We start from the raw sequence: 12,706 nt of genomic DNA, 5'->3' as shown, positions 1-12,706 counted from the left end.
TACACTCTACACTCTATACCCTACACTCTATACCCTACAATCTATACCATACACTCTATACCATACACTCTATACCCTACACTCTATACCTCACACTCTACACTCTATCCCCTGCACTCTATACCATACACTCTACACTCTATACCCTACACTCTATACCCTACACTCTACACTCTATACCTTACACTCCATACCCTACACGCTATACCATACACTCTATACCATACACTCTATACCCTACACTCTATACCATACACTCTACACTATATACCCTACACTCTATACCCTACAATCTACACTCTATACATTACACTCTATACCCTACACTCTACACTCTATACCCTACGTCTATACCATACACTCTATACCCCAAATTCTATACCATACACACTATACCCTACACTCTATACCCTACACTCTATACCCTACACTCTATACGCTACACTCTACACTCTATACCCTACACTCTATACTCTACACTCTATACCCTACACTCTATACCCTACACTCTATACCATACACTCTATACCCTACACTCTACACTCTATACCCTACACTCAATGCCCTACACTCTATACCCTACACTCTATACCCCACACTCTACACTCTATACCCTAAACTCTACACTCTATACTCTACACTCTACAACATACACTCTATACCCTACACTCTATACTCTACACTCTATACCCTACACTCTACACACTATACCCTACACTCTATACCATACACTCTACACCCTACACTCTATACCCTACACTCTATACCCTACACTCTATACCATACACTCTATACCCTACACTCTACACTCTATACCCTAGACTCTATACCATACACTCTATACCCTACACTCTATACCCTACACTCTAATCAGTATACCATACACACTATACCCTACACTCTATAACATACATTCTACACCCTACAATCTATACCATACACTCTATACCCTACACTCTACACTCTATACCATACACTCTATACCCTACACTCTACACTTTATACCCTACACTCTATACTCTACACTCTATAACCTACACTCTATACCCTACACGCTATACCCTACACTCTATACCCTACACTCTATACCCTACACTATATACCCTACACTCTACACCCTACACTCTACACCCTACACTCTATACTCTACACTCTATACCCTACACTCTACAAACTATACCCTACACTCTATACCATACACTCTACACCCTACACTCTATACCCTACACTCTCTACCCTACACTCTATACCATACACTCTATACCCTACACTCTACACTCTAAACCCTAGACTCTATACCATACACTCTATTCCCTACACTCTATACCCTACACTCTAATCTCTATACCATACACTCTATACCCTACACTCTATAACATACATTCTACACCCAACAATCTATACCATACACTCTATACCCTACACTCTACACTCTATACCATACACTCTATACCCTACACTCTACACTTTATACCCTACACTCTATACCCTACACTCTATAACCTACACTCTATAACCTACACTCTATACCCTACACGCTATACCCTACACTCTATACACTACACTCTATACCCTACACTATATACCCTACACTCTACACCCTACACTCTATACCCTACACCCTATACCCTACACTCTATACCCTAATCTCTACACCCTACACTCTATACCCTACACTCTATACCCTACACTCTATACCCTACACTCTACACTCTATACCCTACACTCTATACCCTACACTCTATACCATACACTCTATACCATACACTTTATCCCCTAAAATCTATATCATACACTCTACACTCTATACACTACACTCTATACCCTACACTCTGCACTCTATACCCTACACTCTATAACCTACACTCTACACTCTATACCCTACACTCTACACTCTATACCCTACACTCTATACCCTACACTATATACCCTACACTCTACACTCTATACCCTACACTCTATGCCCTACACTCTATACCCTACACTCTATACCCTACACTATATACCCTACACTCTACACTCTATACCCTACACTCTATACCATACACTATATACCCTACACTCTACACTCTATTCCCTACACTCTATACCCTACACTCTAATCTCTATACCATACACTCTATACCCTACACTCTATAACATACATTCTACACCCTACAATCTATACCATACACTCTATACCCTACACTCTACACTCTATACCATACACTCTATACCCTACAATCTACACCTTATACCCTACACTCTATACCCTACACTCTATAACCTACACTCTATACCCTACTCTATACCCTACACTCTATACCCTACACTATATACCCTACACTCTACACCCTACACTCTATACCCTACACCCTATACCCTACACTCTATACCCTAATCTCTACATCCTACACTCTATACCCTATACTCTATATCCTACACTCTATACCCTACACTCTACACTCTATACCCTACACTCTATACCCTACACTCTATACCATACACTCTATACCATACACTTTATCCCCTACACTCTATACCATACACTCTACACTCTATACCCTACACTCTATACCCTACACTCTGCACTCTATACCCTACACTCTATAACCTACACTCTACACTCTATACCCTACACTCTACACTCTATACCCTACACTCTATACCCTACAATCTATACCATACACTCTATACCCTACACTCTATACCCTACACTCTATACCCTACACTCTACACTCTATACCCTACACTCTACACTCTATACCCTACACTCTATGCCCTACAATCTATACCATACACTCTATACCATACACTCTATACCCTACACTCTATACCTCACACTCTACACTCTATCCCCTGCACTCTATACCATACACTCTACACTCTATACCCTACACTCTACACCCTACACACTACACTCTATACCCTACACTCTATACCCTACACTCTACACTCTATACCCTACACTCTATACCCTACAATCTATACCATACACTCTATACCATACACTCTACACCCTACACTCTATACCCTACAATCTATACCCTACACTCTATACCCTACACTCTATACCCTACACTCTATACCATACACTCTATACCCTACACTCTATACCTCACACTCTACACTCTATCCCCTGCACTCTATACCATACACTCTACACTCTATACCCTACACTCTACACTCTATACCCTACACTCTATACCCTACAATCTATACCATACACTCTATACCATACACTCTATACCCTACCCTCTATACCCTACACTCTACACTCTATACCCTACACTCTATACCCTACACTCTATACCCTACACTCTACACTCTATACCCTACAATCTACACTCTATACCCTACACTCTATACCCTACAATCTATACCATACACTCTATACCATACACTCTATACCCTACACTCTATACCTCACACTCTACACTCTATCCCCTGCACTCTATACCATACACTCTACACTCTATACCCTACACTCTACACCCTACACACTACACTCTATACCCTACACTCTATACCCTACACTCTACACTCTATACCCTACACTCTATACCCTACAATCTATACCATACACTCTATACCATACACTCTACACCCTACACTCTATACCCTACAATCTATACCCTACACTCTATACCCTACACTCTATACCCTACACTCTATACCATACACTCTATACCCTACACTCTATACCTCACACTCTACACTCTATCCCCTGCACTCTATACCATACACTCTACACTCTATACCCTACACTCTACACTCTATACCCTACACTCTATACCCTACAATCTATACCATACACTCTATACCATACACTCTATACCCTACCCTCTATACCCTACACTCTACACTCTATACCCTACACTCTATACCCTACACTCTATACCCTACACTCTACACTCTATACCCTACAATCTACACTCTATACCCTACACTCTATACCCTACAATCTATACCATACACTCTATACCATACACTCAATACCCTACACTCTATACCTCACACTCTACACTCTATCCCCTGCACTCTATACCATACACTCTACACTCTATACCCTACATTCTATACCCTACACTCTACACTCTATACCCTACACTCTATACCCTACACTCTACACTTTATACCCTACACTCTACACTCTATACCCTACACTCTATACCCTACAATCTATACCATACACTCCTTACCATACACTCTATACCCTACACTCTATACCTCACACTCTACACTCTATCCCCTACACTCTACACTCTATACCCTACACTCTATACCCTACAATCTATACCATACACTCTATACCATACACTCTATACCCTACCCTCTATACCCTACACTCTACACTCTATACCCTACACTCTATACCCTACACTCTAAACCCTACACTCTACACTCTATATCCTACACTCTACACTCTATACCCTACACTCTATACCCTACAATCTATACCATACACTCTATACCATACACTCAATACCCTACACTCTATACCTCACACTCTACACTCTATCCCCTGCACTCTATACCATACACTCTACACTCTATACCCTACACTCTATACCCTACACTCTACACTCTATACCTTACACTCCATACCCTACACGCTATACCATACACTCTATACCATACACTCCATACCCTACACTCTATACCATACACTCTACACTATATACCCTACACTCTATACCCTACAATCTACACTCTATACACTACACTCTATACCCTACACTCTACACTCTATACCCTACGTCTATACCATACACTCTATACCCTAAACTCTATACCATACACACTATACCCTACACTCTATACCCTACACTCTATACCCTACACTCTATACGCTACACTCTACACTCTATACCCTACACTCTATACTCTACACTCTATACCCTACACTCTATACCCTACACTCTATACCATACACTCTATACCCTACACTCTACACTCTATACCCTACACTCAATACCCTACACTCAATACCATACACTCTATACCCTACACTCTACACTCTATACCCTAAACTTTACACTCTATAATCTACACTCTACAACATACACTCTATACCCTACACTCTATACTCTACACTCTATACCCTACACTCTACACACTATACCCTACACTCTATACCATACACTCTACACCCTACACTCTATACCCTACACTCTATACCCTACACTCTATACCATACACTCTATACCCTACACTCTACACTCTATACCCTAGACTCTATACCATACACTCTATACCCTACACTCTATACCCTACACTCTAATCAGTATACCATACACTCTATACCCTACACTCTATAACATACATTCTACACCCTACAATCTATACCATACACTCTATACCCTACACTCTACACTCTATACCATACACTCTATACCCTACACTCTACACTTTATACCCTACACTCTATACTCTACACTCTATAACCTACACTCTATACCCTACACGCTATAGCCTACACTCTATACCCTACACTCTATACCCTACACTATATACCCTACACTCTACACCCTACACTCTATACCCTACACTCTATACTCTACACTCTATACCCTACACTCTACACACTATACCCTACACTCTATACCATACACTCTACACCCTACACTCTATACCCTACACTCTATACCCTACACTCTATACCATACACTCTATACCCTACACTCTACACTCTATACCCTAGACTCTATACCATACACTCTATACCCTACACTCTATACCCTACACTCTAATCTCTATACCATACACTCTATACCCTACACTCTACACTTTATACCCTACACTCTATACCCTACACTCTATAACCTACACTCTATAACCTACACTCTATACCCTACACGCTATACCCTACACTCTATACCCTACACTCTATACCCTACACTATATACCCTACACTCTACACCCTACACTCTATACCCTACACCCTATACCCTACACTCTATACCCTAATCTCTACACCCTACACTCTATACCCTACACTCTATACCCTACACTATACCCTACACTCTAAACTCTATACCCTACACTCTATACCCTACACTCTATACCATACACTCTATACCATACACTTTATCCCCTACACTCTATACCATACACTCTACACTCTATACCCTACACTCTATACCCTACACTCTGCACTCTATACCCTACACTCTATAACCTACACTCTACACTCTATACCCTACACTCTACACTCTATACCCTACACTCTATACCCTACAATCTATACCATACACTCTATACCCTACACTCTATACCCTACACTCTACACTCTATACCCTACACTCTACACTCTATACCCTACACTCTATGCCCTACAATCTATACCATACACTCTATACCATACACTCTACACTCTATACCATACACTCTATACCCTACACTCTACACTTTATACCCTACACTCTATACCCTACACTCTATAACCTACACTCTATAACCTACACTCTATACCCTACACGCTATACCCTACACTCTATACCCTACACTCTATACCCTACACTATATACCCTACACTCTACACCCTACACTCTATACCCTACACCCTATACCCTACACTCTATACCCTAATCTCTACACCTTACACTCTATACCCTACACTCTATACCCTACACTATACCCTACACTCTACACTCTATACCCTACACTCTATACCCTACACTCTATACCATACACTCTATACTATACACTTTATCCCCTACACTCTATACCATACACTCTACACTCTATACCCTACACTCTATACCCTACACTCTGCACTCTATACCCTACACTCTATAACCTACACTCTACACTCTATACCCTACACTCTACACTCTATACCCTACACTCTATACCCTACAATCTATACCATACACTCTATACCCTACACTCTATACCCTACACTCTACACTCTATACCCTACACTCTACACTCTATACCCTACACTCTATGCCCTACAATCTATACCATACACTCTATACCATACACTCTATACCCTGCACTCTATACCTCACACTCTACACTCTATCCCCTGCACTCTATACCATACACTCTACACTCTATACCGTACACTCTACACCCTACACTCTACACTCTATACCCTACACTCTATACCCTACACTCTACACTCTATACCCTACACTATACACTCTATACCCTACACTCTATACCCTACAATCTATACCATACACTCTATACCATACACTCTACACCCTACACTCTATACCCTACACTCTATACCCTACACTCTATACCCTACACTCTATACCCTACACTCTATACCATACACTCTATACCCTACATTCTATACCTCACACTCTACACTCTATCCCCTGCACTCTACACTCTATACCCTACATTCTATACCATACACTCTACACTCTATACCCTACACTCTACACTCTATACCCTACACTCTATACCCTACACTCTATACCCTACAATCTATACCATACACTCTATACCATACACTCTATACCCTACCCTCTATACCCTACACTCTACACTCTATACCCTACACTCTATACCCTACACTCTATACCCTACACTCTACACTCTATACCCTACAATCTACACTCTATACCCTACACTCTATACCCTACAATCTATACCATACACTCTATACCATACACTCTATACCCTACACTCTATACCTCACACTCTACACTCTATCCCCTGCACTCTACACTCTATACCCTACATTCTATACCCTACACTCTACACTCTATACCCTACACTCTACACTTTATACCCTACACTCTACACTCTATACCCTACACTCTATACCCTACACTCTATACCCTACAATCTATACCATACACTCCTTACCATACACTCTATACCCTACACTCTATACCTCACACTCTACACTCTATCCCCTACACTCTACACTCTATACCATACCCTCTATACCCTACACTCTACACGCTATACCCTACACTCTATACCCTACACTCTAATCCCTACACTCTACACTCTATACCCTACACTCTGCACTCTATACCCTACACTCTATACCCTACAATCTATACCATACACTCCATACCATACACTCTATACCCTACACTCTATACTCTACACTCTATACCCTACACTCTACACACTATACCCTACACTCTATACCATACACTCTACACCCTACACTCTATACTCTACACTCTATACCCTACACTCTATACCATACACTCTATACCCTACACTCTACACTCTATACCCTAGACTCTATACCATACACTCTATACCCTAGACTCTATACCATACACTCTATACCCTACACTCTATACCCTACACTCTAATCTCTATACCATACACTCTACACTCTATATCCTACACTCTATGCCCTACAATCTATACCATACACTCTATACCATACACTCTATACCCTACACTCTATACCTCACACTCTACACTCTATATCATACATTCTACACCCTACAATCTATACCATACACTCTATACCCTACACTCTACACTCTATACCATACACTCTATACCCTACACTCTACACTTTATACCCTACACTCTATACCCTACACTCTATAACCTACACTCTATACCCTACACGCTATACCCTACACTCTATACCCTACACTCTATACCCTACACTATATACCCTACACTCTACACCCTACACTCTATACCCTACACCCTATACCCTACACTCTATACCCTAATCTCTACACCCTACACTCTATACCCTACACTCTATACCCTACACTCTATACCCTACACTCTACACTCTATACCCTACACTCTATACCCTACACTCTATACCATACACTCTATACCATACACTTTATCCCCTACACTCTATACCATACACTCTACACTCTATACCCTACACTCTATACCCTTCACTCTGCACTCTATACCCTACACTCTATAACCTACACTCTACACTCTATACCCTACACTCTACACTCTGTACCCTACACTCTATACCCTACAATCTATACCATACACTCTATACCATACACTCTATACCCTACACTCTATACCCTACACTCTACACTCTATACCCTACACTCTACACTCTATACCCTACACTCTATGCCCTACAATCTATACCATACACTCTATACCATACACTCTATACCCTACACTCTATACCTCACACTCTACACTCTATCCCCTGCACTCTATACCATACACTCTACACTCTATACCCTACACTCTACACCCTACACTCTACACTCTATACCCTACACTCTATACCCTACACTCTACACTCTATACCCTACACTCTATACCCTACACTCTACACCATACACTCTATACCCTACCCTCTATACCTTACACTCTATACCCTACACTCTACACAGTATACCCTACACTCTATACCCTACACTCTATACCCTACACTCTATACCCTACACTCTATACCCTACACTCTACACTCTATACCCTACACTCTATACCCTACACTCTATACCTCACACTCTACACTCTATCCCCTGCACTCTATACCATACACTCTACACTCTATACCCTACACTCTACACTCTATACCCTACACTCTACACTCTATACCCTACACTCTATACCCTACAATCTATACCATACACTCTATACCATACACTCTACACCCTACACTCTATACCCTACACTCTATACCCTACACTCTATACCCTACACTCTATACCCTACACTCTATACCATACACTCTATACCCTACACTCTATACCTCACACTCTACACTCTATCCCCTGCACTCTATACCATACACTCTACACTCTATCCCCTACACTCTACACTCTATACCCTACACTCTATACCCTACAATCTATACCATACACTCTATACCATACACTCTATACCCTACCCTCTATACCCTACACTCTACACTCTATACCCTACACTCTATACCCTACACTCTATACCGTACACTCTACACTCTATACCCTACAATCTACACTCTATACCCTACACTCCATACCCTACAATCTATACCATACACTCTATACCATACACTCTATACCCTACACTCTATACCTCACACTCTACACTCTGTCCCCTGCACTCTATACCATACACTCTACACTCTATACCCTACATTCTATACGCTACACTCTACACTCTATACCCTACACTCTACACTTTATACCCTACACTCTACACTCTATACCCTACACTCTATACCCTACAATCTATACCATACACTCCTTACCATACACTCTATACCCTAAACTCTATACCTCACACTCTACACTCTATCCCCTACACTCTACACTCTATACCCTACACTCTATACCATACACTCTATACCCTACCCTCTATACCCTACACTCTACACGCTATACCCTACACTCTATACCCTACACTCTAAACCCTACACTCTACACTCTATACCCTACACTCTACAGTCTATACCCTACACTCTATACCCTACAATCTATACCATACACTCTATACCATACACTCTATACCCTACACTCTATACCTCACACTCTACACTCTATCCCCTGCACTCTATACCATACACTCTACACTCTATACCCTACACTCTATACCCTACACTCTACACTCTATACCCTACACTCTACACTCTATACCCTACACTCTATACCCTACAATCTATACCATACACTCTATACCATACACTCTATACCCTACACTCTGCACTCTATACCCTACACTCTATACCCTACAATCTATACCATACACTCCATACCATACACTCTTTACCCTACACTCTATACCTCACACTCTACACTCTATCCCCTGCACTCTATACCACACACTCTACACTCTATACCCTACACTCTATACCCTACACTCTACACTCTATACCCTACACTCTATACCCTACACTCTACACTCTATACCCTACACTCTACACTCTATACCCTACACTCTATACCCTACAATCTATACCATACACTCTATACCATACACTCTACACCCTACACTCTATACCCTACACTCTATACCCTACACTCTACACTCTATACCCTACACTCTATACCCTACACTCTATACCCTACACTCTATACCCTACACTCTATACCTCACACTCTACACTATATCCCCTGCATTCTATACCATACACTCTACACTCTATTCCCTACACTCTATACCCTACACTCTACACTCTATACCCTACACTCTATACCCTACACTCTACACTCTATACCCTACACTCTACACTCTATACCCTACACTATATACCCTACAATCGATACCATACACTCTATACCATACACTCTATACCCTACACTCTATACCCTACACTCTACACTCTATACCCTACACTCCATACCCTACACTCTATACCCTACACTCTACACTCTATACCCTACACTCTATACCCTACACTCTATACCCTACACTCTACACTCTATACCCTACACTCTACACTCTATACCCTACACTCTATACCCTACAATCTATACCATACACTCTATACCATACACTCTATACCCTACACTCTATACCTCACACTCTACATTCTATCCCCTGCACTTTATACCATACACTCTACACTCTATACCCTACACTCTATACCCTACATTCTACACTCTATACCCTACACTCTATACCCTACACTCTACACTCAATACCCTACACTCTATACCCTACAATCTATACCATACACTCTATACCATACACTCTATACCCTACACTCTATACCCTACACTCTATACCATACACTCTATACCCTACACTCTAAATCATACACTCTATAGCCTACACTCTATTCCCTACACTCTATACCATACACTCTATACCCTACACTCTATACCCTACACTATACACTCTATACCCTACACTCTACACTCTATACCATACACTCTTTACCCTACACTCTATACCGTACACTCTATACCCTACACTCTACACTCTATACCCTACACTCCATAACATACACTTTATACCCTACACTCTATACCTTACACTCTATACCCTACACTCTACACCCTACAATCTACAATCTATACCCTACATTCTATAACCTACACTCTATACCCTACACTCTACACCCTACTCTCTACACTTTATACCCTACACTCTACACTCTATACCCTACACTCTATACCCTACACTCTATACTCTATACCCTACACTCTACACTCTATACCCAACTCTCTAAACACTACACTATATACCCTACACTCTACACTCTATACCCTACACTCTATACCCTACACTCTACACTCTATACCCTACACTCTACACTCTATACCCTACTCTCTAAACCCTACACTCTATACCCTACACTCTACACTCTATACCCTACACTCTATACCCTACACTCTACACTCTATCCCCTGCACTCTATACCATACACTCTACACTCTATACCCTACACTCTACACTCTGTACCCTACACTCTATACCCTACAATCTATACCATACACTCTATACCATACACTCTATACCCTACACACTACACTCTATACCCTACACTCTACACTCTATACCCTACACTCTATACCCTACAATCTGTACCATACACTCTATACCATACACTCTATACCCTACACTCTATACCTCACACTCTACACTCTATCCCCTGCACTCTATACCACACACTCTACACTCTATACCCTACACTCTATATCCTACACTCTACACTCTATACCCTACACTCTATACCCTACACTGTGCACTCTATACCCTACACTCTACACTCTATACCCTACACTCTATACCATACACTCTACACCCTACACTCTATACCCTACACTCTACACTCTATACACTACACTCTGTACCCTACACTCTA

Source organism: Ranitomeya imitator, chromosome 1 (genome assembly GCF_032444005.1).
Source record: "Ranitomeya imitator isolate aRanImi1 chromosome 1, aRanImi1.pri, whole genome shotgun sequence".
In the NCBI taxonomy this organism is placed as follows: Eukaryota; Metazoa; Chordata; class Amphibia; order Anura; family Dendrobatidae; genus Ranitomeya; species Ranitomeya imitator.
Note: the sequence above shows the minus strand (reverse complement) of the source record.